Source organism: Chiloscyllium plagiosum, chromosome 10 (assembly GCF_004010195.1).
Source record: "Chiloscyllium plagiosum isolate BGI_BamShark_2017 chromosome 10, ASM401019v2, whole genome shotgun sequence".
NCBI lineage: Eukaryota > Metazoa > Chordata > Chondrichthyes > Orectolobiformes > Hemiscylliidae > Chiloscyllium > Chiloscyllium plagiosum.
The window spans coordinates 80,381,364-80,408,782 of record NC_057719.1 but is presented as its reverse complement, the minus strand read 5'-3'; positions in this window follow the sequence as shown (position 1 = coordinate 80,408,782).

Genomic DNA, 27,419 nt, shown 5'->3' with positions numbered 1-27,419 from the left:
GGGGTGTTGGGATTGATTGGTGCGGGTGTCCCAGAGATGTTCCCTAAAGTGCTCTGCTAGGAGGCGTCCAGTCTCCCCAATGTAGAGGAAACCGCATCGGGAGCAACGGATACAACAAATGACATTGGCGGATGTGCAGGTGAAACTTTGATGGATGTGGAAGGCGCCTTTGAGGCCTTGGATGGAGGTGAGGGAGGAGGTGTGGGCGCAGGTTTTACAGTTCCTGTGGTGGCAGGGGAGGGTGCCAGGACGGGAGGCTGGGTTGTTGGGGGGCGTGGACCTGACCAGGTAGTCACCGAGGGAACAGTCTTTGCTGAAGGCAGAAAGGGATGGGGAGGGAAATATATCCCTGGTGGTAGGGTCCGTTTGGAGGTTACGGAAATGTTGGCAGATGATGCGATTTATGCGAAGGTTGGTGGGGTGGAATGTGAGCACCAGGGGCATTCTGTCCTTATTACGGTTGAAGGGGTGGGGTTTGAGGGCAGAGGTGCGGGATGTGAATGAGATGCGTTGGAGGGTATCTTCAACCACGTGGGAAGGGAAATTGCAAGCTCTAAAGAAGGAGGCCATCAGGTGTGTTCTGTGGTGGAACTGGTCCTCCTGGGAGTAGATATGGAAGGGCTTTTGCCCGAAACGTCGATTTCGAAGCTCCTTGGATGCTGCCTGAACTGATGTGCTCTTCCAGCACCACTAATCCAGTCTCTGGATTAACAGTCCAGTGATGATACCACAAGGCCATTCCCTCCCCTATATACTTTTGATCTCTCTGATTATAAAGTCTGTGTCTGAGGTCTCTTCACATCATCTGATGAAGGGACAGCGCTTCAAAATCTTGTGATTTCAAATAAACTTGTTGGACTATAACCTGGTGCCATGTGTCATTTTGACCTTGTCCACCCCAGTCCAATACTGGCACCTCTGCATTATCCCCTAGATACTGGTACTGGAGGCAGTCGAGAGAAGGTTCACTGGGCTAATACCAGGTAGAGAGCGACAGTCTTATGAGAAAAAGTTGAGTAGATTGGACCTATGATCATTGAAATTTAGAATGATTCGGAGATGCCGGTGTTGGACTGGGGTGTACAAAGTTAAAAATCACACAACGCCATGTTATAGTCCAACAGGTTTAATTGGAAGCACACTAGCTTTCGGAGCGATGCTCCTTCATCAGGTGATTGACAATTTAGACAACTTTGGAATTTAGAAGAATGAGTCACATATTGAACATTATTGAAACATATGATTTTTCGGGGAATTGACAGGGCAGATGTGGAACAGTTGTTTCCCCTTGTGGGAGAGTCTAGGGCTTGAGGGCATAGTCTCAGTGTTAGGATTCGCCCTTGGTAAGACTTGCATGAGATGTAATTTCTTCTCTCTGAGGGTCGTGAATCTGTGGAATTCTTTACCACAGAAGGCTGTTGTGGTGGGTCATTAAGTATGGGCTGAGATAGACAGTTTTTTTAACCTGTAAAAGAAATCAAGGGTTTTGGGGAAAGTGCAAGAAAGTGGAATTGAGGATTATTAGGCCAGCCATAATCTCATTGAATATTGTGGCAATCTTGTGCTGACTGGCCATTTTCTGCTGCTACATCTTATGGTCTTATGATCTACCCAGTCCTACTCCACCTCTCTTCACCTTGTCCAATGAAAAGGCTCGTCCGAATTACTCATCAGGGAAAATGGCATTGTTTTGATGAGACACTGATATGCTGACAAGTTGTTCCAAGCTGGAGAGCTTCAATCTCAGTCACAATCATACAACTCACTAAAGTTTTTTGATAGCAACTTCCAAACCTGCCATCTCCACTGCCCCCACCCCACTCCCTACCCCAAGAAGAACAAGGACAGGAGATGGGGATATGGGAACAGTATCACTGCTGATCAAAAATGTAACCTTCACAACTAGTGTTTCACATTAGTGTTACTCATGCTCACGATGATTCGTTGTTGTGCACGTGGGAGTTCTGGTCATGTGATATCACTCAACTGGTGGGCAAGAGGCTTCGGGCCTGTTCCCTCATTTGCTTTCAGCTGTCTCACTGCGGGGCAGTGACTTGTATTCTGGAGTGGCCCACACACTACCTTATGGACCCTCGTTGACCATGACCTACATTTGGAGAGCCAGACATATTGCACCCAGATACCAACTATTTACCCTTGTCTCTGTACCTTTGCCTGCCCCAATCATATTGTGTTCCTACTCCTGCCTGTATGCATTTCCCCTGATAGAGGCTCTGGCAAGGATACACCAGCTTTAAGTTGTCTTTAAGCTCTCATAGTTTTAAGCTCGCTGCTGACAAGACAGTTCTGATTGTGTTAAGTAGTGGACTGTTTCAATTTAGCATGCGGCCTGCATTGCCAACAATAGGCCTGAGTCAATTCCATATCCTGCTCTTATTTTTTATTTGGTGATGACCAAGCATCGACTCCTAAATCTCTCCAGCCTTTACTCATTGGATGATTCCTGATGAAACGTCGATTTTCCTACCACTCGGACGCTGCCTGACCTGCTGTGCTTTTCCAGCACCACACTCTCTGCTCTAATCTCCAGCATCTGCAAACCTCACTTTCACCTTTACTCATAGGGTAGGCAACTGACAATTGGGATCTACCAAATTAAAAACGAAATTTGGAAAATCTGGATTTGTTCAATTTGCTTGAGCTCACCTACTGAAAGTATTAATGCCTTCAAATCCTGTAGTTCAAATGCTTCAGGTTCAACAGAGATGTTCCAGCAGGGCGAGACCATCAGATTTTATTGCATATTATCAAGTGAGACAACGCACCAATCTAATTGTTCTGAATGTTTGAAGTAACAGTGAAAAGACATCAAAGCTTTACAATACAATACAAGATGGACTTCAAGCTTCAAACTACAAGTCTGGTTCCCGGACAGAAACCACTTCCTTCAGGACAAAATACCTCAAGTTCTCACATGACAGAAAACCGCTGAGCAATTGATCCCAAAACATTTAATATTTTCCTTATCAAACTCAGCGATGTAATTGTGCACCTGTGTGGAAGGTGGAACTTGAACCAGGTCTCCTGCTTTAGAGATAGGGATACTGACTGAAGACCTAACCTGGTGCAGTGTCGAACATGATCCAGCCAGAATACTTAGGGCCCTCAACAGCATTGTTATCGGAATCCTTACTTATATTCGCCTTGGGATGGACGAACACTACACCTCTTAATTCAAAGTTGTTAGAATCCAATTTGCTAAAAATGCGGCAATGGTTAATTTAGTTGGGTCTTTCATGCAGAAATCAAAGACAATGAAGTGTCTCATAATGTTCACCCTATCTTAAAATGAACATACTATTAATTATAAGCTTTAGTGCCCAGGACAGCACTACTGATTAAACTCCGGGAGGTGCATTTTTCAATCTTTTCACACAGTCTGTTCTTACAATACTTAACATATATGCAGTTAATAATTTAATTGATAGAAATTAATAAAAGCAAGACAGCCCTTATTCACTACTGATTACAAAATACTTATTCCTCAATTACAGTATAATTGAGGTGCTTCCTCTAATCAATCATATATTGCTTGCTACTCGTATAAGGTAGTTTGTCAGTGTTCTTGGATTATTAAGTGTGTTTGTGTGGCAGCAAAAGAAAAGCTTCTTCCAAAGCTAGTTTATTTATTCCAAATCAGCTCATTTCCCTTGTTAGAATCTAACAATGGCTAGAGTCAGAGTTATACATCCAAGAAATAGACCCTGCAATCCAACTTGTCCACTCCGACCAGACATTCCAATCTGACCTGGTGCCCATTTTCCACCATTTGACCCATGCCCCTCTGAACCATTCCTATTCATATACCCATCTAGATGCCTTTTAAACGTTACAATTGCACCAACTCACCTTCTCTGGCAACTTGTCCATACACTCACCATCCTTTGCATGTAAAAGTTTCCCCTCAGGTCCCTTTTATATCTTTCCCCTCTCACCTTAAACCTGTGCCCTCTAGTTTTGGACTATCCACGCCCCTCATGATTTTATAAACCTTTATAAGGTCACCTCTCAGCCTCTGAGGCACCAGGGAAAACAGCCCCAGCCTATTCACCCTGTGCCTGTAGCTCAAAATCTCCAACTCCGGAAACATCCTTGTAAATCTTTTCTGAACCTTTTCCAGTTCAACAGCGTCTTTTAATGAAAACGCTGGCTGCCATGCATTTTGTAATATTAAGCAAACTAAAAACTAAAACCCAGAATCATTTACACAGCTCAAATTACTGCCACCAGCACTATCACCAGAAGAAGAGGAGGAAACTTTCCCAGGATGCTTTGGACACAAGAGATGGTCTGCTGTCTGGTACATGTCGCTCGTTTCTGAGGCAGAGGAACTGGACCTGGGGCATAGATTTCCCAGGAAAGGCTACCAGAGAAAGACCAGGATTAAATCCCCAGATGTGGGAGTGGGGGATGCTGGGGAAGAGATGTAGTGAATAAAATGAGGTTGGTGAGGTGGATCTAATTGACTATGAGATCCTTGATTAGGTTGTTAACCTGGGCCAGTCTAGCAGCCCTGGCTGATAGGTAGAAGCAGAAGATTCAGAGAGTCTCCTGATTTCAAGGACTGACCCTGAACTGGCTGGCCACAGCCAGTGTACTGCGCACGTGTAAGTAAAGGGTGACTTGGTGACGGGATACTGGTCTCTGGGCAGTTATTTCAGGTTTACAGGGATATGGGCCAAACGCTGATAAATGGGATTAGTTCAGTTTAGGAACTCTGGTCTCTGTGTGGACGAGTTGGACCAAAGGGTCTGTTTCCATGCCATACGCTTCTATAACGTGAATCACATCCTAGTGGTCAGGTCAGTGGAATTAAAACAAGAGGAGACAAGTTTGGCAGAAGAAATGAAACCAAATGAGTCAAAATTCAATGATCAGTTAGAGAGAGGAAATCACTGACACACAATGATCATTTTCCAACACAATTCAATATAAAAGTGGATGTTTTCACAATCCAAACTCAATATCACGAGCTACACCAAAACATGACAGCAGTTTCACGCAGTGAGAATGTCACTGGGCTAGCAACACATGATACCAAGGTTAACGTATCCGGATACATGGATTCTAATCCCACTGTGGCGTGTAAAATAAGTTAATAAATCTGAAGCTCGCCTTAACAATAGTTAAATATCCATCTGGTTCACCAATGCCCTGAGCGAAGAATATCTGTAATCTTTACCTGACCAGACCACATCGTGATGTGTGTCAAGATTAGAGTGGTGCTGCAAAAGCACGGCAGGTCAGGCAGCATCCGAAGAGCAGGAAAGTCCTCCATCAGGTTTCTTGATTCTGATCTCCAACATCTGCAGTCCTCACTTTCGCCACATCATGATGTGTTCCCGCTCCAGCCAGAATTAACGTTCCCTTGTAAGAGTTGCGGACAGGTTTTGTGTGGTGCAGACCAACTGTAAGTATTGCTTAAATCCCTCATAGTTTGAGCCTCACTCTGTTGATGTCTGGTTAATAGTCCAAACATGTTAATTGATGGGCAGATTTATAGATGGGTGTGCAGCCTGTGTTGTGACAATGGACCAGATTAATCCTAACACACGATTCTTGTCCTCCCACAGCAATGACAACATTCCTATCGGGTCTTCAGAGCCTATGTTATTATCTGAACCTGTAAGTATCTACCCTGAACCAGTGTTCATTTAATTTCCACGCTGAATACATAGTGACAGCTCAAATGCTCCACAATATACTCAATGCACTCAGTCAATACACAATTAAAACCACTGACAGGTCTAGCAAGAAAGTCCATTAGAATTGCTTAATTACTTTGGATTTGATGGAGCTCACTTGCTAATCCCTTAAATAAAACACTTTTAATGTGATTGAGTTGTACTTACTCATCGTATGAAGTGGCTCATCGGCTAATGTATCTGAAGGATGAGAATTGGTGCTTCATTCTTTCATTCAAAGCAGGAAGGTTGTGGGCTCATGTGGTGCAGTGGTAGTGTCCCTACTGCTAGACCAGAAGGACATGGTTTAAGTCCCACCTCCATCCAAAGGTGTGTGATCACATGTCGGAACAGGTTGTTTAAAATATATGGAAGTAATGGTAATTTTTTTGATCTGTCCTTTATAGTCAGCTCCCTCCTAATGACCTTAATGCAATTCCTGCCTAGTCTGTATACATTGTGTACATGTATCTGAGAGCTAAAATGTACATGTTGTAGCTCCAATTACAAAACCATGCATTCCAGATCTGCAATGTTTGTTTTAGTGAGTGGACGAGGGGCACAATTTAGCAATCTTAACGGGGCGGGAATAGTTTTTTAACCTTCCACTCAAACCAGGAGGCCTTGTCATGTAGTGGGAGCTTCCTTACCTCTGGGCCCCAAGTTCAAGTCCCACCACAGGACTTGTTGGTAATGGAAGGTGTGGTTGCAACCATGGTCAAATGTGGCTGATTGTCAGCTTCTATATCCTTCCAATACCCCTGTTGGAGAGCCTCCTAGTCAGTCATCTTGCTGAAGGCATTGGCAAACTACCACCATCAACGTGGTGATAAATCTATATTCTAACCTTTGAATCAAGGATGGGAGAGATGACAGTTTGACACACCATAGTATAACAATATTGATAAGAATTTAGCATGAAAATGCTCACTTCCAGCGATACACCAAGGAAATTTAACAATGAAGACCAGGGAGGGAGGGAAATTATCAGTAACAAATGATACAAAATGTTATATGAAATTACTCACTGCTCCATCTTAGCAAACAGAGTGAGTTAGTTAAAGTAAATAGCTTAATGGTTTAATTAAAATAGCTAAGTGCCACATATTTACAGACTAATGAGGTGATTACTAACAGCACACAGTGTGATTTCCTCATCCAATGCTTTTAGTCAAATAACGAAGGAGAAAGAACATGAATTTGTATAGCGCCTTTCACAACCTCAGGATGTCCCAATGTGTTTCATAACCAACGAGGTGTTTTTTGAAGGGTAGGCGCTGTTAAAGTGTGGGAAACATGGCAGTCAATTTGTGTATAGTGATCTCCCACAAAGAATGACATTGTAAAGCACAAATTCCATCTTGCAATGACGTTGGCACAGGCCCCAGGGAAAAGTCAAATCAAAGCACAATACTGCAGATGCTGGAAATCCAAAATAAAAACAGTAAACGCAGGGAAAACTCAGCCGGTCTGGTAACACAAATGGAGAGAGAAAGAGTTTACATTTCATGTCTGATATAACACTTGTTCTTCAAACCCGTCTGTTCTTTTTCAAATATTGAAATGGGATCTTTTAAGTCACTAAAAGGGCAAATAGGGCCTCAGTTGAATATCCCATTCTAGAGAGGATCTGATAAGGCAGCATTCTTTTGGCACTGTTTTGACAGACTCACTCTCACAACCTTCCAATTCAGAGGCAAGAACCTGACCCAATGACTAACGACTGGTACTCCAGTGAAAGGCTTTGAGATCTTGCATATTGACCATTGTGAATGACTTGAACGTTACTGTGATAAATGCTTTGACAAAATCATTATGCGACTAGGTACAAGACAAAGCTACTGCATAGATCGCTGAGGACTTAGATGTAAGTTAATGACTCTACGACAGCTATGATAGATAGCTTTCATTTTGCTGTTTAAAGCATAGTGGAAGTGGTTCAGACTGGTGTCTCTTTCTGTTTCAATTAATAATTAGCCATTTTGACCTTACTTCAGCTATCACAAAGAGACTTTTACTTCAGCACTATGAGCATACAGCATACTGTGCACTCTAATCATCCAATGTAAGGCTATTGTTTCTCAATTGTGACAGTGTTTCTATCAGTGTCTTATCTCATCAAAGCCACCTCAAACCATGGTACAAAAGATCTGTAAGCTACACAGTAAGATATAGCCAAATGCTCACCTTGCATTTAACAGAACTGATCTAGCAACTGCGATACAGCGAATTTGAGTTATGAAACTCTTTTCAATAGATACTGTGGAAAGATTCAGTTTGTTATAAAATACAATGGGTTCACTGTATCTGGTGGCAGATGAAGTCTCACTGTGTGGTTTGACCCAGACTTGGTTTCAATTGAACATCACATGTTTGACTCCTAATGCTTGTACTGCAATGAAGAATGAGTAGAAATGTAAGGCCATTCAGCCATATCGCCATAGAGATGTACAGCACAGTAACAAACCCTTTGGTCCAACTCATCCATGCTGACAAGATATCCTAAATTAGTTCCATTTGCCAGCGCTTCGTCCATATTTCTCCAAACCCTTCCTATTCATATACCCATCCAGATGCCTTTTAAATGTTACAATTGTACCAGCCTCCATCGCTTCCTCTGGCAGCTCATTCCATGCACAGACCACCCTCTGCATGAAAACGTGGCCACTTGGATCCCTTTTAAATTTTTCCCCTCTCACCCTAAACCTATTCCCTCTAGTTCTGGACTCCCCCACCCCAAGGAAAAGACCATGTCTATTTATCCTATCCATGCCCCTCATGAATAAGGTCACCTGTATAAGGTCACCCCTCAGCCTCCGACGCTCCAGGGAAAACAGACCCAGCCTATTCAACCTCTCCCTATACCTCAAACCCTCCAACCCTGGCAATATCCTTTTAAATCTTTTCTGAACTCTTTTCAAGTTTCACAACATCTTTCCAATAGAAAGGAGACCAGAATTGTATGCAATATTCCAAAAGTGGCCTAACCGATGTCCTGTACAGCCGCAATATGATCGCCCAACTCCTGTACTCAATGCTCTGACCAATAAAGGAAAGCATACCAAATGCCGCCTTCACTATCCTGTCTACCTGACACTCCATTTTCAAAGAGTTATGATCCTGCACTCCAAAGTCTCTTTGTTAACAACACTCTCCAGCACCTTACCATTAAGTGTATGAGTCCTGCCCTGATTTGCCTTTCCAAAATGCAACATCTCACATTTATCTAAATTAAACTCCAACAGCCACTCCTCGGCCCCCTCTGAGAGTGCTCTGACATTTGGTTGGATGGTGACTGGTCTTCTGATCTGACAGTGTGTTTGAGTTATGAAACGCTTTTCAATAGATACTGTGGAAAGATTCAGTTTGTTGTAAAACACAGTGGGTTCACAGTATCTGGTGGCAGATGAAATCTCACTGTGTGGTTTGACCCAGACTTGGTTTCAATTACACATTACGTGTTTGACTCCTAATGCTTGACTGCAATGAAGAGTGAGTAGAAATGTAAGGCCATTCAGCCATAGAGTCATAGAGATGTACAGCACAGTAACAAACCCTTCGGTCCACTTGTCCATGCCGATCAGATATCCTAAGTAGCTTGCCTCTATTTGTCACATCCCAAGATCAAATCGGAGGATTTCCTTCATCAACTGGACCACAACCAAAGGAAGGAATGCTGGGGTGGGGAACGGAGGTGGGAATTACAGTCATAGACTCATAGACCCCTACAGCACAGACACAGACCCTTCGGTCCAACTCGTCCATGCTGACCAGATATGCTAAATTAATCTCGTCCCATTTGCCAGTATTTGGCCCATATCCCTCAACCCTTCCTTTCCCTATACCCATTCAGATGTCTTTCAAATGCTCTAATTGTGCCAGCGTCCAACACTTCCTTGGGCAGCTCAAGTGTGTTGGTAGGTTTGTGGGCTACCATGATGCCAAGAGGCCAGAGTAGCCTGGTTGTCATCTCTGAGATGTCTGTACTGTTTGGTAGCGTGGCTCGGGTCTTTGGGCGTATTGTGTCTTTTTTAGATTTGTTATGGAAGAATTGGCTGACATAAACGCAATGATTTGGACCCCATTTACCAACCTCTGGAAAAAAAATGATATCACCCACCTTAAAAGACCAAGACACATGAATAGAAAATGGGACAGAACACCAGTGCTTCACCGGAGGCTCAGTGATGATGTTACCTAGCGTGGTGATGAAACATCTGAGAACAAATCGTCCAGCTCAGCGAGCAAACTTACAACCTGATTCTTTTATAATGCTTCTCTAAATTACCTGCAGATGTTTTTGTTATATTGAAGGTGCTATACAAATGTAGGTTGTTGATGCAATTGAAATTACATTTTCAAGTATTGTATTCCATATCATTATATTTCAATACAGTAAAAAAAATTAGATAAAGAGTATTATCTAGTGTCTAAGATGTGGTTTCAGAATGATCCAGATTGGGACATGAATATTGAAGGATATGTGGCATTTAGTAAGAATGGGAAGCTTGGAAAGAGGTGGAGGAGTGGTTCTGTTAATTAAAGGTAATATTAGAGTGAGATGATCTAAATTCAGGAAACCAGGGTATATGGCAGTATGGGTAAAGTTGAGGAACGATACGGGCAACAGGTCACTTGTGAGAGTTGTGTATAGTCTCCCTATCTGTAACCATACAGCAGGACAGGGCATCAAGGAAGAATTAATGGAAGCTTGTCAAAATGGTACAGCAATTATCATGGGGATTTTAACTACATATAGCCTCCATGGACTCTTTGGCATTGACAATTCCATGTTCCAACTAGTTTTTGTGAAGAGGTGCTGCCTTTTCAGAGTTGCCTTTAAGCTCCATGGTTGCCCAGCCACGCAGCAGTAAAAATGGTCTTGCACAAGCCACATATAAGGCCCCATTGCAAAAGGTAGCTTAACATAAGAACATAAGAAACAGGAGCAGAAAAAGGCAATTCAGGCCCTTCAGACTGCTCCACCATTTAATCATTGTGGTAAGATCCTGGGGAGTGTTGCCGAACAAAAAGATTTTGGTGTGCATGTTCATAGTTCCTTGGAAGTGGAGTCTCAGGTAGACAAGGTAGTGAAGAAGGCATTTGATATGCTTGCCTTTATTGGTCAGTGCATTGAGTATAGGAGTTGAGAGGTCAAGTTGCAGCTGTACAGGTCATTGGTTAGGCCACATTTGCAATACTGCATTCAATACTGGTCTCCTGGCTATAGGAAAGATGCTGTGGAACTTGAAAGGGTTCAGAACAGATTTTCAAGGATGTTGCCAGGGTTGGAGGATTTGAGCTACAGGAAGAGGCTGGATAGGCTGGGGCTGTTTTCCCTGGAGCGTCGGAGGCTGAGGAAGTTTGTAAAATCATGACAGGCATAGATAGGGTGAATAACCAAGGTCTTTTAACCAGGGTGGGGGAGTCCAAAACTAGAGATCATAGGTTAAGGTGAGAGGGGAAAGATTTATAAGGGAGCTAAGGGGCAACTTTTTCCAAGCAGAGGGTGATGCATATATAGAACAAACTGCCAGTGGAAGTGCTGGAGGCTAGTACAACTACAACATTTAAAAGGCATCTGGATGGGTATATGAATAGGAAGGGTTGAGAGGGATGTGGGCCAAGTGCTGGCCAATGGGACTAGATTAATTTAGGATATCTGATCAGCATGGCTGAGTTGGACTGAAGGGTCTACTTCTGTGCTGTACATCTCTACGACTTCAGTGACTCTCTCTTATCTCGGTCTCATCTCCACTTTCCTGCCCGCTGTCCTGGCCCTTTAACTGATTAAAAGTCTGTCAATCTCCTATTTGAATTAACTCAGTGTCCTGGCATCAGGGGGAGTGAATTCAACCGATCCCCGGCCCCTTTGAGAGAAGTAATTCCTCCTCATCTCTGTTTTAAATCTGCCACCCCTTATCCTAGAACTGTGACCTCCCGTTCTAGGCTGGCCCACAAGGGGAAACATCCTCTGTACGTCTGCTTTGTTAATCCCTTTAACATCTCCTACACACTCAAATGAAACATCTGTTCAGCACTATAAAGAAAAATCAGACTGTGTTTTCTGGACATCATCCTTGAATGACCTCCTTGCAATGATCAGGCTATACTCTGAAAAATAGCCTTGTATAATACAGCCTTGCATTGTACATTTATGATATAATTATAAATTATATTCTAATCCTCTTATCCATGTTTCAGACTGAACTATTTCTGTATCATTAAAGTGCTTTGGGAAAAGCCTTGAGCCCTGTAAAACATTGTAGAACTCTTTCAAACATATTTTCCCATGTCTGGATTAAGAAAGAGTTACAGTTCCAGTGGAGACCTGTGAAATTATTTGCTTTTGGTGCAGATTATCATTTTACACTGAAGCAGCTGCTAATGGATTGTTATTTCCCCATATTACTGATATGCCATTAATTCAGAATTATAGTCACTGACCTCAAAAATGCAGCCAAAACTCCTGGCTGTGTAATTAAATGTTATTGGTAACTACATGTCATCTGTAGTGCTCTATAGAGAAGCAATTACTTGTCATGGAGAGTACTTGCATTCACGCTCTTTCAGATCAATCCAGTTAAGAGTATCCCAATGGACTCTTTGGTATCTAAGTTCGGCTTAAGTTCACTGTAGTTATTTCAGTGCGGCTCTTTTGGAAGCAGTTATCCGAATATACATCCTTTTATCATATTTATAAAATATGGGTAAAATTATGTGCACAATTCTTTGTCAGTCAGCAGATATGTGTTTAAATTAGACTGCAGGAACTCCTGACTGCCAGTCCAGTGCTCGCTCCAAGTGATGGAGATGTCAGCTTTCAGTTGAGACTCTGGACTGTATCAGAGAACGGCGGAACTGTTACAGAACATAGAAGGAGACCATTTGGACCATCGTGTCTGCACTAGATCTCCAAATAAGCAATTCATTCCTGCACGTTCTTCTATTTCATATAAGAATCTAATTCCCTTTTGAGTGTTTCACTGGAACCTGCCTCCACCCAAATCTCCAGCAGTGCCTTCTCCTCGTCATCACCATCATTGCAGGCTCGAGCAGATGAGGATGACTCAGGGTGAGTCTGTAGGTGACTGTACAGACTGATGCAGCTATTGCAGGCTCTGTTACACTTAGGGCAGAAGGTGGTCATGCGAACGGGTGAGTGTGGTAGCAGATTCCTTGCACTGTTTGCCCCTGGCTTATACTTTTTCCTGACGCCAAGTCTCGAGATGCTCGACGCCTTCCCAGATGCTCCTCCTCCACTTTGGACAGTTTTGGGCCAGTGATTCCCAGGTGTCTCTGGGAATGCCACACTTCACCAGTGAGGCCTCTGTCCACTCTGTCCACCTGGGGCTCACCTACCGTTTCAGAACTGGGATTGGAGCACCTGCTTGGGGAGTCTCGTGTCGGTCATGAGGACGACATGCCCAGCCCATTGCAGCCGATCAAGGATGGTCAGTGCCTCGGTGATGGGGGTGTTGGTCTGTTCAAGGACTGATGTTGGTGCAAGATCTTGGGCAGGCCTTCTAGACTTTAACCACTCACTGTTTGGAAAAGCTTTTCCTCATTTCATTTGTGCTTCCTTTACAAATCACTTTAAATCTGTGTTCATTTGCTTTCGACTTTTATATAAGTGTGACCGACCTCTCCCTTTTTACTATGGAGTATTTTAACAGAATAATATCTCATATGGAATCTGAGCCCAACATTCCTTCATAGATGAATGCAAAAATTCCCACCATGCCACTTCCTGGTAGTGTTTACCCAGTAGCTTACTTCCACTATTTATTTTTCTTTTACCACCACTAAGAAGATAAATTGCCTATTCCACTGCGGTTTGTGGGATCTAGCTATTGGAATCTTCGTGGTGCTTTGCGATTTCTCACAATGAACTCTCTTTGAACTGAGGAGAATGGGAGGTGATTTGCTTGAGGACTGATGAGCGGAACTTACAGGTTGTGGTGTTCACTCCTATGTCTCTGCTTGCCCCTGTCCTTCACTATGGAAATGGTTGTGGGTTTGGAAGAGCATTGGTAAATATCTGCAGTGCATGGTGTAGATAATACACATTGCTGCTACTGAGTGTTGTGGTGGAGGATATGAATGTTTGTGGATGTGGTGCCAATTAAGTGGGCTGCTCTGTCCTGAATGGTGTCACGTTTCTTAAGCATTGTCGGAGCTGCCCTTATCCTACCACAGTCCTGACTTCTGCCTTGTAGATTTTGGAGAGTCAGGAGGTGACTCAGTCACTGCAGGATTCCGAGCATCCGATTTGTTCTTGTAGCCACTGCATGAATATGATTAGTCCAGTCCGGCTTCAGATCAATTGGAGGCCCTGGGATGTTGATGGGGGAAGACCCTGGTTGCGGTATTACTCTTATGGAGTTAAATGTCGCTGATCTCCCTTGAGTTATTGGCATACTCAATATCTTCAGTCAGGCATTGAGGTTGTTTGACTGGAGAAGTAAACATTTTCCAATTCTCCACTTTGTTACGAGATGATAGCTGCTCATTCTACACCCTCTCTGTCACTGACATTGACTTCTGTTTTAGAAGACTGAGGAATGAAGTTTGTGAGATCTGTGAATTTCTCCAAGTTGACAACGTTAAATGCTCCCTTAGACCACATGACTGATAACACTAGATTTTTTTCATCTGTTGGGGATTCTACCATGAGTTTGGAAAGCCCAATGAGGATTTCTACTGGGTATCCCTGCACTGATTAGTCACTAATATTTATTCCAGGCCCAGTGTTTGGACAGTTATTTGCTTCTGGGCCAGTTGTTCTTGAAATGGTTGTGGTTCCATTTCAATTCGTCTGATGAAGTTGAAATTGAGACATATTCAAACGTAGAGGTGGTTGAACAATTGAAGTTAATACTGACACATCTGCTTCCTTCAGAACTGCTTGTTTCCACCTACATTTGTGGAGTCGGTAAAGTCAGTGTAACAATGACTCCCTTTTGAAACATTTCCCTGCGTAACACTATCAAGGTTCACCATTAATCTGTCACCAATCCTCAGCCTGGGTTCCACAAGAATCACACAGCCCAGATCTCATTACCACCTTGATCCAAGCATGGACAGTGGAGTAGGATCACACTGGTGACATGCAAAGCGTTATCTTTGATGACAAGACAGCATTTGACAGCTGTTGCATTGAGAACCCATCATTAAATTGAATTAAATGGGAAGCAGGGGGATCTTGTACAAAGAAAGCTGGATGTGATTGTCAGAGATCTCACTTGCCAGAGGTCCCTCACAGGGAATGTCCCAGACCTTGTCAGCTGCCTTGTTGATGGCCTGCACCATTTCCCACTGCCTCCCACCTCCCCCCACCACCCCTCCACATCATAAGATTGCCAAATGGGGGGTGTTCACTGATGATTGCATCAGAGCTAAAGGTGCACAGTAAGGGAGGGAAATTGAGTCATGAAAATGACCAGTCAGACAAGTGTTGACACCTCCCCCCAACACCAGCACAAGAAGCAGAATTGGCTGAATTGGTGAGGAGCTGCTCCTCCAGCGACAGACTGTTTTCCTCCTGTGTTTGCTGCTGAGGGGTCCATTAGTAATGTTGTTAAACAGCATAATTCCTAAGATAAATGTTTTCAGGCCAGGAGACTTAAATCCTTTGGCAACTCCAACCACTTTATCCACTTCCTTATGCATATTCATGTCTGCTTTCAACAATCTCAAAGGGCAGTTGTGCTCTTCCAAAGGGCACTTCATTTCTCCCAAATGATACTTGACATCTCCCCAACAGATTTTTGGACTTGCCCAAAAAAATACTCTGCCCTCCTCAAAATGTTTTTTGACTGTCTCCTGTAGAGTGTCCAACTTGTGCTTTGGAACTCAGGTCTGTTTGATTGCTATACTGTGGTCTCACTAACACTCTGTACAGCTGCAGTGAAACTTACCTCCTCTTACATTCCATTCCACTTATAATAATCACCACAATCCATTTGTCTTCGGATTCACTTGCTGCACTTGCACACCAACTTTGTGTGATTCACGTATCAGGGCTCCCAGATACTTCAGGAATGTAGGGTTCTGCAATCCCTCTCCATTTAACTGGTTTCCCTTCCAAACGGGACAAGTTCACATGTACCTGCATTATACTCCATCTGCCAAAGTTTTGCTCATTCACTTGACCTGTCTATATTCCATTGCAGACTCTCCATTTTCTTTCATCAAGTTGTTTTCCTACCTATCTGGATGCCATCAATAAATTTAACTACCATATATTTTGTCCCCTCATCCAAATCAGTGATTTAGATTCTAAATAGTTCAGGAACCAGCATTGCTTCCTATTGCACTTCATTAGTTACAGCTTGCCAGTGCATTTAAGCATACTCTCTGCTCCCTTGTTAGCTAAGCAACACTTTATCCATGCTGCCTCTACGCTACATGTTCTTATCTTAGTTATGTCACTTCATCACATGTCTTTGGGCAATCGAAGTACCCTGTACCTACAATCCCACTGCTAAAATTAATTAATCAAAATTCCCTGATAGAATTTTATCAAAATGCTCTAATAGGGTTGCACAGTGGCTCAGTGGTAAGCACCAGGGAACCCGGTTTGATTCCAGTTTCGGATGACTGCCTGTGCGGAGTTTGCACATTCTCCTCATGTTTGTGAGGGTGTACTCCAGTTTCCTCCCACAATCTAAAGATGGGTGGGTTAAGTGCATTAGTCACTGTTAAATATGGGGAATGGGTCTGGGTAGTTACCCTTCAGAGGGTTGGTATGGACTTGTTGGGCTGAAGGGCCTGTTTCCACTCTGTAGGGATTCTATTCTACTGTAGGTTAGTTAAGGAAAGCCATGTTGGCTCTGCATGGTCACATTGTAATTTGCCACATGTCCGACTATAACCTCCATAATAATGGATCTTATCACCTTCCCTTTGACTGAGATTAAGTTAACTGGTGGACAAGTTCCCTACGTGTAGAGGCCATGCCAATCACACATGAGTGGCTAAGTCCCTGACTCAAGACTCAACAAACTAGTGTTCAAATGGGAGCACATTTACCCAGGGTGAAGGGGTCGGGATGGGTTGAAGGAAAACATTTCACAGACAATCGTAAAGTCTCCAAGATGGGTCCATTCTCAATACATATTACCTGGGAAACAGAAGCTTGATCAGAACCAAATATGGTGTCAAAACCTTCCAATCGACAAAGGTAGCCAACAATCTTCCACCACCCTCACCAGCCAACAACTGTAAGGCTAAGATAGAGTTACGTTATCTCCAAACTCACAGCCAATACTGACATCTCACTTCCACTCAGCCATTCACAAGGAGAATGGATTAAGGGTGTCACCGTGGCTCAGTGGTGAGCACTGCTGCTTCACAGCACCAAGGACCCCTCTTTGATTCCAGCCTCAGGTGACTGTCTGGGTGGAGTTTGCGCATTTTCCCCGTGTCTGTGTGGGTTTCCTCCAGGTGCTCCGGTTTCCACCCACAGCCCGAGGATGTGCAGGTTAGATGGATTGACCACGCTAAATTTCCCCGTAGGGTGGAGGGTTGAGCAGGCTAGGTGAGTTCACCATGAGAAATGCAGAGTTAGGGGGTTAGGGTGGGGGCACTAGGTCTGGATGGGATACTGTTTGGAGGGTTGGCGCAGACTTACTGGGCTGAATGGCCTCTTTCCACACTGTAGGTGTTTTACGAGAATTATCCTGGTAAGAGTGATTGCTCCAGTGATGATGGTGAGCGTTTCCAGGTAACAGTGCTCTGATCCCAATATACCTCAGCAGGACACAAACTTCAGGCACAGTGGGGTTTCATGTATAGAAAGTATTACTTAAGAGCAAAAAAGCAAACCCTAAGTAAACATTCACAAGCTTGAAAACAGGAAAGATCCTGCAGACGGTGGAGAGTTCGTAAGTAGCAGAAAGTGGCCGAGAAACATATCCAGTCTGGCAACATCTGTGGAGAAAGAAGCAGGGCTAAAGTTTCACACTAAATATGACGCTTCCTCAGAACTGAAGAGAGAGGTGGAAAATGGCTGGGTTTTATGCTGTTGAGAAAGCGAATTGAATTGAATTAGCTTTATTGTCACAGATCCTCAAATGAGTACAGTGCAAGTCTCCAGTGACTTCTTCAGCAAGTGGAATAAAAGCGAAGGTCAGAGAGAGAGACAGAGGGGGAGTTTAGAGGTCAAAGGTGAACAGACAAATAGCAAAGGGAGTGGTAATAGTTGTAGAGAAGGACATAGCGTAGATTGAGAGTTAAGAGCAGATTGAAGGTCCACTCTGCCAGAAGCAAAGGAAATGAGAGCAAGATACAAACATTGACAATGGTGGGAGATAGGGGTTGGGGGCTGGGAGAAAATCAATATCCAGATGGAAGTCAATGTTCGTGGTCTGAAATTGTTGTCGATTTTGATTTGAATCCAAAAGGCTGTAAAGGCTGAAGCTGAAAATTAGATGGTGACCCCCCCCCAGGTTTGCACTGGGCTTTACTGAGATACTGCAGCAGACCTGGAACACAACTGAAACCGTGACAGAAGGGCAGTGTATTAAAATGTCAAGCTACCAGGCAATCAGGGTCATGCTTACTGATCAATCCACCTAACCTGCACATCGTTGGAGGAAACCAGAGCACCCAGAAGAAACCAACGCAGCCACAGAGAGGACATGCAAACTCCACACAGACAGTCACCCGAGGCTGGAATCGAGCCCAAGTCCCTGGCGCTATGAGGCAGCAGTGCTAACCACTAAGCTACCATGCTGCCCTTTCTTGCCATGCTACCCTCCTTTCCTTCCCTTCTAACCTCCTCCCAAGCCCACAGCCTCCCACCCTAAGATCCACCAAGGCTCTATCTCTTCACCAGTGCAAGGCATTTTTGTTAGCAGTCGCCCAGCCTGCATTTGGTCTCCTCAACGTAGAGCACCAAGTACAGTTGACTAGGTCAAAAAAGAGTACACTGCTTCGCGGGGAAAGGGTGTATGAGGCCTCCGACAGGCAGGAGTGGGTGAAGTAAAAGAGGCTATATCTCGTGGAAATACACGGAAAGGCCCTGTATGAAGTAGGACAAAGTGATGGGGGTATCATAGGGAGGATAGTCCCTTGAGAGTGCTGAAGCTGTGCTTGGTGGTCGCACCATGCTGACAGTGGCAGGTGTGACAAGTGCAGGGGATGATTTGAAACATAAACAGACGTTGCTGGAAAAGCTCAGCAGGGTCTGGCAGCATTTGTGGAGTTTGCACATTCTCCCAGTGTCTGCGTGGGTTTCCTCCGGGTGCTCCGGTTTCCTCCCACAGTCCAAAACATGTGCAGGCTAGGTGAATTGGCCATGCTAAATTGCCCGTAGTATTAGGTGAAGGGGTAAATGTAGGGGAATGGGTCTGGGTGGGTTGCTGTTCGGAGGGTCGGTGTGGACTTGTTGGGCTGAAGGGCCTGTTTCCACACTGTAAGTAATCTAATCTAATGTAATCTAAAATCAGAGTTAGCGTTTCGGGTCCGGTGACCCTTTCTCAGAACTGAGAGTAGCTAGGAAAATGTCGGTTTATATGCAGAGGGGGTGTAAGGAGTAAACAAGAGGTGGTAATAGAGCTCAAAGAGAGAGAAGAACAGTTGGACAAAGAAAGGAATCAGTAAAGATCTGGCTGGGATGGTGAATAGTTGCTAATGGAGAATGTTAGCAGCTAACAATAGGTAGTATGTCATAGCAGACACCTGATAACAAGGCCTGGTATAGGGGGCTAGGGCATGGGGGAGAGTTCAGGCCCTAAAATTATTGAACTTGATATTGTGTCCAGAAGGCTGCAGGGTCCCCAAGCAGAAAGTGAGGTGCTGTTCTTCCAGCTTGCACTGTGCTCCACTGCAAATTGGTCACCCAGTCTATGCTTCATTTCCCCAGTGTAGAGGAGATCACATTGTGAGCAGCGAATGCAGTAGACTAGATTGTGAGAAGTGCTGGTAAAGCGCTGCTTCACCTGCAAGGTGTGTTTGGGCCCCTGAATATTGAGGAGAGAGGAGGTAAATGGACAGGTGTTACACCTTCGGCGGTTGAAAGAGAAGGTACCATAGGGCATTGTTGGGAGTGAAGGAAGAGTGGAATTAAGGGAGCGTTCCCTATAGAGGGTGCACAAGGGAGGGGAATATGTGCATGGTGGTGGCATCTCGCTAGATGTGGTGGAAATGGTGGCTGATGATCTTCTGGATGTGTCTGCTGGTAGGCAAGGACAAGGGGAACCTTGGTTGAGGAAGAAGGTGGACATTTCGGAGGCTCCTTTGTCAAAGTTGGCATAATTGGAACATATGCGACAGAGACAGAGGAACTGGGAGAATGGAATGGAGTCTTTACAGGAAACAAGGTGTGAGGATATATAGTCCAGGTAGCTGTGGGAGTCGATGGGTTTGTAGTAGACATTAGAGGCCAGTCTATCCCCAGAAATGGAATCAGAGATGTCAAGGAAGGGAAGGAAGGAGTCAGAGATAGACCAGGTGAAGGTGAGGTCGGGGTGGAAATTGGACGTGAGATCAATGAACTTTTCCAATTTCCGAATGAGAGAGGGAAGCAGCACCGACGATATTATTGATTTATTGGGCGTAGAGTTGTGGGTGGGGGCTGGATTAGGACTGGAACAAGGAATGTTCCACATTCCCCATGAATAGAGGGGCATAGAGTACCCATGGCCACCCCCTGACTTGAAGAAAATGAGTGGAGTTAAAAGAGAGGTTGTTGAGGGTGAGGATGAGCTCGGCCAAGTGGGGGAGAGTGGCAGTGGATGGAGATGGTTCAGGCCCTTGCTCCAGGAAGAAGCACAGAGACCTGAGACCATCCTGGTGGAGGATGGCATGTCCATGGTAAAGAGGAGGTGGAGCCTGCAAACTGGAAATGCCAAAACTGATGTGAAGCCTCCGAGGAATTCTGGATGTATGTGGACAGGGACTGGACCAGGGGAGTCCAGGCTGATTTGTTAAATACGGCGGCTGGTGGGATGGATTATGAAGACAATAGTAATTCCATTGTGGTTCTGGGAGGGAAAGGGATGAGAACAGAAAGATAAGTTGGTCACAGTTGAGGGCAGTAAGAATAGGATGTCTACTAATATTCATTGCAAACCTACCAACTCACACAGATAGCTTAGCCGTAATTCTCCTCAAACCCGTTTTCTTGAAAGAACTCCATTATGGATGAGACAATGTAGAGGAAGCTTTTTGTCCCAAGAGTGTTTGATGGGACGATGACAGAGGAACTTCCTTCAGTATCTAACCTGTACTGTAGCTGCCCCAGGAATGTTCGGTGGGCAAGTGTGAAGTGAGATTTACACTACATCCAGTCCTTGATGTACATATCCTGGGACTGTTGATAGGACAGGGCAGTGGTACCTTTACTCTGTATCTAACCCATGCTTCCAGTCTTCAGTGGAGCAGTGCAGGGGTAGCCAACGATGGAAGCAGGTGGCAGAAAGGGCAGGTCACTGGGGGGCTGGTACTGCTGAGGTATCCTCCCCATTCCTGCCAACTCAGCAGAGAAGCTTTGGATGGAAAAGCAACACAGTCAACCTCTCTGACCCTCCACCAATTAACCCTTAAGTGGCTGATTAATGGACACAGGCCCAATTACCTGCCTCCAGGGCAAGTGAGAAACATGGCTGCCTTCCTGACAAGAGAGTAAACGTGGCCTGTCTGCTGGTTGGTGGGAAGGATTGGGGCTCTATTTGCCCCAGTCTTGGGCCATCAGGTGGCACAAATGAGGGCAGGGGGCTGGCCACCTAAGAGATACCCAGCCTTTCATAATAGAATCCCTGCAGTGTGAAAACAGGCCATTTGGCCCAACAAGTCCACACCAACCCTCCAAAGAGTATCTACCCATTCCCTTTTCCCTTTATTTCCCCTGACTAATGTGCCTAACCTACACGTCCCTGAACATTATGGCAATTTAGCATGACCAATTCACCTAACCTGCACATCTTTGGTCTGTGGGAGGAAACCCAAGCAGACACAGGGAGAACGTGCAAACTCCAAACAGACAGTCACCCAAGGCTGGAATCGAACCCGGGTCCCTGGCACGATGAGGCAGCAGTGCTAACCACTGAATCACCAAGCTGCCCTTTCTTGCCATGCTACCGACCTTGCCCTCCCCTCTAATCCCCTCCTAAGCCCACGAGCTCGCACCCTAAAATCCACCAAGGCCTTATCTCTTCATCAGTGCAGCTTCTCATGTGTATGCTGCCTAAGCTTCCAGCAACACACTCCAGATCTCTGTCAGTGCCCACCTCTGACTAGCTGGCAGTTTTTGTCAGGACAGGACATCAAACAGCACAAAGTGGAGCCCACCCACAATTGGGACACCGTATCATTGGTGTCAGTAGATCATTACAACATATCAAAAGAAACGGTGCTATGAAACCCTAGGGAACACCACCGCATTCCACCCTCCAGTCGGAATAACAATCTCTCATCCCTACTCTCTAACTTCTCACCCCTTTGGTAGTTATATCCAGGATGGAATTAACAGTACATGGGCAAAGTTGGGTTGATTTGGAAGAGTCAGCATGGATTTCAAAAGGGGAAATTGTGTTTAACCAACTTAGAGTCATAGAGTCATTGAGATGTACAGCACGGAAACAGACCCTTCAGCCCAACTCGTCCATGCCAACCAGATATCCTATCCTAATCTAGTCCCATTTGCCAGCACTTGGCCCATGTCCCTCTAAACCCTTTCGATTCCCATACCCATCCAGATGCCTTTTAAATGTTGCAATTGTACTAGAGTTCTTTGGGGAGGTAACAGGAAAACTTGGTGAGGGATCGCTGTTGCTATAAAGTACGTGGGTTTGCAGAAGGTGTTCGATGCAGTACCATATAACTGAACCTGTGAGGGACATTATATAGGTCATGTTAGAAAAAGGACAGTAGCAATGTGAATGCAAAATAGGCTGAGTGATACGTAATGGAGAGTAATGGTCAATGCATATTTTTCACAGTGGCAGGTGTTGGAAAGTGGCAGGAGAGGTAGAGAGAACAATTAATAAAGTGGACAGCTTCATTAATAAGGGCATAAAGTACAAGTGCAGGGAGGTGATGTTGAACTTGTATCAGGTGCTTGTTGGACCTCAGCTGTAACATTGAATACAGTTTTGGATGCAATTTTAAGGGAAGTATGTGAATGCATTGGAGAGAATTCTGAAGAGATTTACAGAAATAATCATTCCAAGAACAAAAAAAACTTCGATTATGAGGATAGATGAAAGTTGGGACTGTTCGTAGAGAGAAGGAGGCCAAGAAGAGATTGGATAGAGGTTTTCAAAATCATGATTAGGCTGGATAGAGTAGATAGAGAGAAGCTGTTGCTGCTCGTAACAGGGACAAGAATGAGAGGGCATAGATTTTAAAATGATGTGCAAATTAAACAAAAATCCTTCTCACCCAGCAAGTAGTTAGAGTCTGGAATGCACTGTCTGGAAACGTGGTGGAGGCAAGTTCAATTGATCTATTCAAGAGGGCATTGCATAGAAACAGTGCGCAAGGCTATGGGAAAAAAGCAGGAGATTGGCGTTTGATAGCGATGTTCATTTGAAGAGCCAGTACAGGCGTGATGGTTGAATGGCCACCTTCTACACTGTAATAATTATGTGGTACTAAGATATTTATCCTTTTCATCAATTGGTTTTAAATTTGCAAACAACTGTTGATGTATTTATAAATTACTTCGGATTCATTTCTCATGTTAGCTATTAATCTGTTCTTCTACTCCCTCATTGCTGTTCTTATTACGTTTTTAGATTTCCTTTCTCCTTTCTAGGCACAGCTTGAATCTGAGCTGTAATATGAAGCAATTAAAAAAAAAACAAATTAAATGAATTAATAATCAGGATCCCAAAGTTTCCATTTGTTTGTTGATAATGGGGCCAGAAAAGATCAAGAATCATCATTTTATTTGTCTAGGGTGAAAAATGTGTGGAATTTTAATAAAGATTTATTGAAACATTAAAATAAAGTGCGGCTTGCCAGTCTGCTGTTGAACAAAATTTCCCTTGGTGTCTTCTGACCCCAATTAGGAAGAAGTGCTGGGCGCTTTGTTGGACTTTTGATGATTAACTGTTTTAAATGAGTTGTCAGCTTTCACAGGAAGTACTGTACTCAGATTGTAGAAACCAGTTCATCCTTTGACATTTCTTATCTTCCAAAGTCCAAAGGGTGAATCTAATACTTAAAGTGTCCACTCTCTTTTAGGATAAAGAGTTGCCATACATTGCAATTATTAAAGTTTTTAATTGTTCTGCAAAGAAAATTTTGAAATTCAGAATGTGGTCCTTTAGTTAAAAAGCATCCATTTTGGGGGGGGGGGGGGTTGGGTATCACTGACTTTCCAAGTTGCCTTTGACAAAATGGTGGTGTGTACAGTGCATACAGATTACTGCTGAAAATCCCATATCAGCAGCTGTTCTGAAAAACTGGAACATTTAGTCCCAGGTAATCCCCAATGTTAAGCAACTTCCAATCCTTGGTTATTCAATGAAGTCGCTTGCAAAGTTTCACCGTTTTGCCCGAATCCCACTCTTATAAAGTGTACCAGCCTGTAATAAAAATAGAAAGAAAAGCAACTTACAATCCTATTTCCATTTGTAGGATTCCTTCTTAATTTCTATTTAGTAAATCTGTCAATTTACCTTTATCTATATCAGTATAACTGTTCATGATTTGAAACATCTTTATTAAATATTGCCTGCTCTGCTGTTAGAACAATCCCCACTTTTCTTGTCACACAACACAATTGTGCATTGCCATCCCCCAATTCCTCAGGGATAATTGAAGGAAACTTTTGGTGGAGATTTATGTGTTATCTGTGGATCCCAAGTGAGATCAGACAGTGAGTCACCAATATGCTGCGGGCCATAACTATCCCCAGTCTGCACGTTTTGTCACTGCTGAATAAGTATTGTTTTTCCATCACTTACTTCTGCAGTATCTGTGTTGTTTAAAGCAGCTTGTTACTATTACAAAACACTGGAGAAATTCGGTAGGTTGGGCAGCATCTGTGGAAAGAGAAGCTGAGTTAATGTTTTGACTTTTCCTTGGTTTAAAGATATTACATCTCTCTCTGGCTTCTTCCTTCTCTATATCTGTGACCACCTCCAGCTTTCCAGTCATCCAAGATCTCTGCATTTCTTCACCTCTGACCTCCTGACCATTGTCCATTTTTAAATGCTCCAGTCATTGACATACAACAACTGAGCTTCGAAAACCTAACCTTTTGATCAAGCTTGCACTCTTATGCCCTGGTAGCTGTGGTTCAGTGGTAAGTGTTTTTGATAATGGAGCTGGGAAGTGCCTTGTTGCATTTTCTACTACGTCAAACATGTGATATGAATGAAAGTTATTGTTACAGGATTCCATATCAGAGGAGTTTGTTTATATTGGAGCAAATGCACCAATATGTTGAGCTGAGTCATGGGACAAACTGCAAACCACAATGCATGACCATCAACCATGTAGCAGATGATGGTGTACATTACGAAAGTCAATTCTACATTCTCTCGAGTAATCGAATATTTAATTAGTTCGCACTCTGAGAAGTGGCGTGATTTATTGCGCTGTAATTAATAATGAACTCACGGAGAGAGAAAAAAATGTTTCAAGCGCAATTTGTGATTCTGGACCCGAGCCAAGGAAAGCATTTGAATGGGTTCTCCAAACACTCCGTGCTGTTCAATCAGGGTTAATAAGACCTAACGAGAATGAATACATTAAGAAGTACAGAGACTGAGAGGCATAACAGAGAAACTTGGCCTCATCATAAAAGTCACTTCCCTTCTTGAAGTGGAAGGCTAATGCTGTGAAAACTTAATAACCAGTGGGATTGAAAACACTCATGACGCCAATGGAAAAATGATAATTTTTAAGTTGCTGCAATGTTTCTCCCTCTACGTCTCCGATAATTTGCTCTTTTAGCTGTTTATACCCAAAATTAAGCACTTAGCATCTTCCAACCCATCCTTTAATCAACTAGAATGAGAAACAAACAATAGCAATTTTGCATCACTGACATTTATCTTGAAGATGCCTGATGTGAAGAATAAATGATACGTTCTACTGGCGGAAAATATTATCCTTCTTCCAGGCTGGTTCTGAGACTTCTCAAGGGCTTGGCGGGTGGTGGAGTCTATGTTTTGTATTTCAATTGCTCCGTTCTCTTTTGTGAGATGATGCCGTCATGTGGAAGGCTGAAGGCATGAGAAGGAGAGAGAGGATTTGCATGGCAGTGATGTTATTGGAGAGTATTAGAGCTGAGGGCCCACGGTTGGATGGCTAGTGGGCCCAGAGCAGAATGGCTAGTGGTCAGTGGGCCAGAATGGAGAGGGTTTGACAACAGGCCTGGAGTGGATTGGAGCAGCTGGCAGGCTGGGTGCCCAGAGTGGGGCAGACTGACGCTTAGTGGGCTGGGAGCCTGGAGTGGTGCAGACTGGCGCTCAGTGGGTTGGGGGCCTGGAGTGGGGCAGACTGGCACTCAGTGAGCTGGAGGTCTGGAGTGGGGTGGACTGGTGCTCAGTGAGCTGGGGGCCAGGAGTGGGGCGGACTGGTGCTCAGTGAGCTGGGGGCCTGGAGTGGGGCAGACTGGCAGTCAGTGAGCTGGGGGCCTGGAGTGGGGCAGACTGGCGTTCAGTGAGCTGGGGGCCTGGAGTGGGGCGGACTGGCGGTCAGTGAGCTGGGGGCCTGGAGTGGGGCAGACTGGCGGTCAGTGAGCTGGAGGCCTGGAGTGGGGCAGACTGGCGCTCAGTGAGCCGGGGGCCTGGAGTGGGGCAGATTGGCGGTCAGTGAGCTGGGGGCCTGAAGTGGGGCGGACTGGCGCTCAGTGAGCTGGGGGCCTGGAGTGGGGTGGACTGGTGCTCAGTGAGCTGGGGGCCTGGAGTGGGGCAGACTGGCGCTCAGTGGGCTGGGGCACGGTGCGGTCAGCCTGTCACAGATGGCAGTCAGCAGCCTGTGAGCCAGTTGAGGTCAGCTGAGCACAGGAGAGAGCAAGAGCACATGTGGAAAGCCCCCAGCAGACTACAGAAGGACTGTAATGTTTGTCTTTCAACTTTATCTCTTTACTGTCCTAATTGATACTGTGAAAAATGGTAATGTAGAATTTTTAGCTTTTTTTCTTTATTTCTCTATTTTTATATCTAAGATTTGTAAGTAAGTACTTTGTAACAAAGATGGCACAGTGTGTGGTGACATTGTACACCTGTCAATGCACCCCTGTACCTCAGTACTTGAGAATACGTGGCAATAAGAACTAATTCTAATTCTAATTTTGCGGCATTCCAAAGCAGAATTCAAAGAATTCATCAATAAGCATCACCACTCCATCAAATTAGCACTGCTGCCTCACAGCGCCAGAGACCCGGGTTCAATTCCTGCCTCAGGCGACTGACTGTGTGGAGTTTGCACATTCTCCCCGTGTCTGCGTGGGTTTCCTCCGGGTGCTCCGGTTTCCTCCCACAATCCAAAGATGTGCAGGTCAGGTGAATTGGCCATGCTAAATTGCCCGTAGTGTTAGGTATAGGGGTAAATGTAGTGGTATGGGTGGGTTACGCTTCGGTGGGTCGGTGTGGACTTGTTGGGCCGAAGAGCCTGTTTCCACACTGTAATGTAATCTAGATACCACCGTACTTATATTAACACAAGGCAACAGGCATATGTTCGTAGCAAATACTTTTTCTTTGAAGAATAAAGAAATTGGCACACTTCCTTCCTCTAAAAATTCAT